Here is a 6,105-nt window from a genome sequence, read left to right as displayed (position 1 = left end):
CCCCCCCGGAGCTCGTGTCTCTAGCTGCATATGTATCAGAAGATGGCCTAGTTGGCCATCAGTTTAAAGAGAGGTCCATTGTTCATGTAAACATTATATGCCTCAGTACAGGGGAAGGTCAGGGCCAAGATGTGGGAGTAGGTGAGTAGGAGAATGGGTGGGGGAGCGTGTGGGGGACTTTTGGGATAGCATTGGAAATGTAATTGAAATAAATACCCAATAAAAAATATGGGAAAAAAGAATGTATAAAAAGAAAAAAGAAAAGAAAATTCATTAAGACATATTGCTAGCTAACACATGATAAAAGGTAGTGAGGGAGATATCACTACATTCACACAGTTCACACTCTTCTACTTCTGTGCTGAGAAGGCCAGGAAATGTCTGGATCAAGCTAATCAGCTAGTAGCCCAGAGAGCAGGGTAGAACAATTCTTTCAAAACGCAAAAAATTTCTAGCAAGGAGATTGCTTCATCAAATCCCTGAAGGAAAAAAATTGGTATCTATACATAAAGAAATATCTTCCCAAATATTTCTGAACTTTTCTGGAATACATTCACATTAGCTGATTGCAGCACATTTTAAGACTGCACATGCCGTCGTTGATTTGTGGGGACTTTCATAATACATAACCGGAAAGTGAATAATCAAAATCTTGAGGGAAAGCTACAGATCTGCCATGAATTTGTCTTTCTCACTCATTTGCTACAAAATCAATTTTTTAAAAAAAATTCTTTTCTGTTGTGTTAATTGCCTATTTGCTTATAGTAAAACCAGCCTCACAAAGGCTACCTATAGAAATAAGGATTGATTTGGGATTATAGTTCTATCAAACAGTTCAAAATGACAAAGATGAGATTGCATCAGGCAGCCAGAGAAGACAGCTCATTGACCAGCTAGAAGCTGAGAAAGGAAAACAGAAGCACATCAAAGCTATAATCTCCAATGAGTTCTTACTCCTGCAACGCTACTTCCTAAAGGTTTCATATCCTCCACGGAGCAGCAACTGGGGACCAAGTGTTCCAATGCCTGAACCTATGTGGGAATTCTTTCCTCAAACTGCCTAACTTGTTAACTGTAGAACGTTATAATGCTGTCAAAGACTCTAATATCTGACACAGCTAAGATCCAGTAATTGATAGAATATGGTCTTAATATTTAGAAAAATTTTATGATGCACCAATAGGACTAGATATGAAACTATAAAAAGCTAGCTGCCCAAATCCCAGAAAATGAAGCAATATTGCCATGTAATTAAAACACTCAAGAATTTAGAGTCCTTCATTTTCCTTGATAATTTACAACATCTTTATATTTTTCAATTCCAATGTGGCTTATGCTGCATGATTTTTAGCAAGAATAAAAGATGAATTGTGACTCATCAGATATTATTGGATATTTCTCTTATCATTTTGTTTGTTGGTGCTATTTCTACAAATAATTATATTTTTAAATTTTTATTTGATATTCTAGACCATGAACAAACATTTTTCAAAGTACGTTTCTGTTTAAATGCTCAGATAAAAAAAAAACAAAAACAAAAACAAAAAAATAAACGAAAAACTTCTCTGATGGCATCCTCTTAACGACTTTCCAGATGCAACACCAGTCTCTCTGCATGGGTCAAAATGTGCTCCCAATGCACACCTGAGTATCTCAAGTAAAAAAGTTCTGTTAATTATAGGTTGGTTCTCTAGGTAAGCATTTTTCCTCACTGCAAGCATTTAAATCTATTTGCTCTAAAGGAAACAGGCTATCTTAAGGAGAAAATACATGCAGGTGACGAGAACCCTGACTGTACTAAATGATAGCTATTATAGATCTAAATGTAGTTTTATGATACTCTATGTCCATCACTTTTCAGAAACTTCTTCTGGTTTCTTCTGGTTTCTTGGTGCTTAAACTTTATGGGCTCTAAAGGTAATAACTATTTTTTGTGGCCTGTGAGTATATAACTGAGAACTTTGCAACAAAATACAGAGTAACAAGGGAAAATGCACAAGTTTAAAATATGTGACATACAGCATAGTAACCCTTAGAAATGATGACTCAGAGAACTTGAGAAAAACTAATTTCCTGTTTAGGTTTAGTAACCAGTGTTCAATCACGGGAAAACCTTGAGAAGTAAGTTTGAAGAGCCCAGGAGAAACTTAATCTAGACCATTTTTTTCCAGATTATTTTATTTGTCATAAATTTTTAAAAATAAGGTGTTTCTTCCTCTGGGAATAGCAAAGGTCCCTTCTGAATGAGGATCTCACGGTCTACTCCTTGAGAGACATATGAACATATGTTCTTATAGTTATATAGAACATATGGCCTTATAGTTTTATGTTATGCCTCGGGAGGAGGTGAGTACTTCCTGTTTCTCATATTTTCTCAGTACTCCATTGACAACATGCCCAAACTTTATCACATGTGGCCCTGGTTCATTATTTTAAGATCTTAAGTGTGCCACAATTTTTCTATTGCCTTTGGCTAATCTCTTTAAGTTAAAACACACTTCCAGTCACCCACTCACAGCACATTTTCTGGACAACAAAGAATGTCAATTGTGCCTTAATTCCAGTATCAGCATTTTTCCTCTCCCATAATGCTGTCCAAACTCAATTTTCATTTGTCTGTATACTTTATAATTCTGTGGAGACTTTAGAGACATAAACTGCACTTTATAAGTTCAAAATTTTTGTGACTAAAGTGGTAGCTATAAAATTATGTACAAGAAATAGGATGCTTGATACTTTTAGGTGAATGAATTATTAATATTTTTATTCATCAAATCCAAACTGCACATATTTTAATAATTATACATCTCTGAAATGAGAGCACTACCTACTTAACACTGGGAATGACACAGTAATTGGAAGTTTTATTTCTCTTAATTTTATCGAAAAATGATAGTTACATGTTGCCTTTTTATATTTCATAACAACGTGGAAATGTGTAATTATTAGTCATGAAGTAGTATTGTACAAACTGTATCTATCCCATATATATTTCCAAGCCAGATGAGTTGACTATGTTGTTCAGTTTATCTGTCAGTGGTACCACCTTTCACAACCAACATTTAGTCAATGTTACCCAAATAACTTGATTATCTGCAAATATAACCAGGAAGTTTTGCATCTTGAGACAGGAAACCAAGTCCACTCTAGCAAGACTGGTTGTAAAATTTCTAGAGCAGTTATCAGTAATATTATTTTGTCTCATATTTCTTTCAAAGCTGGAAATACTACTCTACAGTAATATCATTGAAATAGTCTTTATAATATGTTCACTCATTTAAAGTCTCAATTATCATCAAATACCATAAATAATTGTTCTGAGTAATGGGACAAATGATACTCAAGTGGTGTCAAAAGGAACACAATATTTCACAGTGTATTTTACATTAAACTACTTTAATTTTTACTGTGCATTTGTGCATGTGTTTGTATGCATGTAGAATCATAACAGACTGCAAAAGACTCAAACATATCATTGCATTTGAAATCACTATTGTGGACTTCGTTTGAAGTAAAATTCTGCTTTTGTCAGCAATGGAACATGTGGAATGGTCCTAAAATCCACATTCCTGGAACTTATTAAGCAGGAAAGACTAAGTTAATTATTCTGATTTCTTACTCTCGGGGGTCTGTTTTATCCCTTGGTTTACAGATTTTCCTGAAGAGTAATAAATATGCCAGGTGATCAACTACAGACATGACTCTGAGATAAAGGCCTGATGACATGGTACAGGGCTTCACACTCTGATTTCAACTGTGTTTCTTATCAGCCTTCTGCACACATAAGCCTGTTGAGAGATTTTTTAGAATGAAAAACACATATAGACATTTTAGAATAATTTACATCTCAACTACAGAGCCTCTACTCCATTGACTTCTTTTCTGCTGCATGTATACGGACAATAGAGCTAGTTTGGTGACAAAATCCAGCTAGATTGCTCTTCACTGCTCAAGAATTAAGCTGAAATTCCAGAATATGCCATCGCTTTGAGTTCATGCTGAAAGGTAAATCTCTCCAATGAGCTACATTGCCATTATGTGAAATCTACAAATTCATGGATTGGGCTATTTTTCAGGTCACTTAAACACACCATCCATCCTAGCCAAACTCAGGCAAGCTCTGTGGCACTCTGAGCCACTCACATGCTTGCTGTCTTTCAATTATGTGCAAGACCATGGCATCTAAGAAGTTCTGACTCATCAGTCAGGGTTCTGCCACAGGACGTTTAGACTTCTACTCCTTTCTTTAACACCACACATAAAGGTCTCCATGGCTCACATCTGTTTCATCTGTATCAGTAAGCCTTACAGCCTGTACTATACTGAAGTTAAATCCCCAGTCTTTCATTTTATATCACTCTCCCTTTAACACCCACTAATGTAACAGCTGTGTGAATAATAGTTGACTCATGTCTAATTCCACTAGAGGAGGAAGAGCTCTGGTTTATTCATTTAACTACCCACTGAATTTGAGTTATCTATCACACACCATAAACACCAAAATATAAAGTTTCTGAGTGAGAAACAAATAAATAAAGATTCATGATGACCGTAATATTCAATCCCTTAATTTTGGTTATGGACGAATTCACTGAAATGGTAATTAGATATTATACATCTAACTCAGAAAACCCTCTATTCATGACTAGGATTTGTTAATTTTATTCATTGGAATTTACTGCAACATTGAATGTTCGCTTAAGAAGTTTGTAAAAGTTTCAGTTAAAATTCATGCTTCTCATTTCATAAATTTCTTACATGATCAAAGCCATAAACTAATTTTTAGGTATAATTGAATTATTTATCCATATATGAATGGTCTTATGCAGGATTATGAAATGTTTCCTTTGTAACCAATATTCTCAACACTCTTATGGTGCCAAATGTTGGTTTGGCTTATCATAAAAAGCTCTAAAGAAACAGAAATCTGCCACAAGCTTTCTGGTTTTTGCAAAGTTTTAGATTATCATTATGCAAATAAGTCAATTTAACATGTATTCATCTCTATTTTCTCTTTTTCCCTAATTCTACACATATAAGGCATACAAGTGATGCATTTTTAGGTCTTCTCCTGAGGGGAAGAACAGAAGTAAATTCAATTTGATTAGGATAATAATATTCTGCAGATGTACAGGTACTGTTAAACATATTTTTGAAATAGGAGAGATAAGGGACAGAGGTGAAAGGGGGCAACATTTTAGGACTGGGGGAATTGAGTTCCCTGGGGCAAGATTCATCTTCATCATCAGGATATCAAATTTCTTCCCATTTTTTACACACAACTACTTAACAAAGAGCAACCAAGAATAATGAACTGACAACCAACAACCCACCATGCTTGTCAGGACCCAAGCATTTATATATTCTCTGAAAAGTGCCCAGAATTCCAAACATCACACAATCTTAGGGACTATCTGCCTGTGGTAAAATCATGCCCCTAGTAGAACACAAGGCAAGTAATAGCTGCTGTGGACCATCTGAAGCAGTCCTGTATTCCACACCTGGGATGAAAACAAACAAAATCGTGTAATATTTCTGTGTTTTTCAAAGAAACCAATTTCTTTTCACTAAAAACACATAGTTATGACATTACTAAATTTAAATAACTTGTGACATCTCTAAAAGACAGAATGTACTATTACTAAATTCATCTTCTAGAGAAGGCTTAAGGAGATTCCACAAAAAGAAACAAAAGGACAATAATTGCATGGATGAAAGCACTGGGAAATACGATATTTACTACTGAGCATGCAGTCAAGCCCAGGATACTCTGTTATTTATTCAACTCTGTTCTGTATCTCAATCTCTATGTGTGGCACACAATAGTTGTGAAGATATATTTTTACCCAATATGATGGTAAAATGTCAAAAAGTAAAAATCATCATAGTTATAATAATTTATTAAAATACACAATATATGGTGCAATCATATGCAGAATGATGGGAGTCCAAAACTCTTGAGCTTTTATAGACAACCAAGTTAGGTTGTTATAATTTAAGTCTCAAAAGTTTTGAAACTTTTCAAATGAAATTCATGTTTTCTATAAAGTAAATAATGACAGTTGATACTTATAAGGAGCAATGAATCAAAACAGCCTCACAGTC

This window comes from Mus caroli, chromosome 1 (genome assembly GCF_900094665.2).
Source record: "Mus caroli chromosome 1, CAROLI_EIJ_v1.1, whole genome shotgun sequence".
Classification (NCBI taxonomy): domain Eukaryota; kingdom Metazoa; phylum Chordata; class Mammalia; order Rodentia; family Muridae; genus Mus; species Mus caroli.
This window is presented reverse-complemented; position numbering follows the sequence as displayed.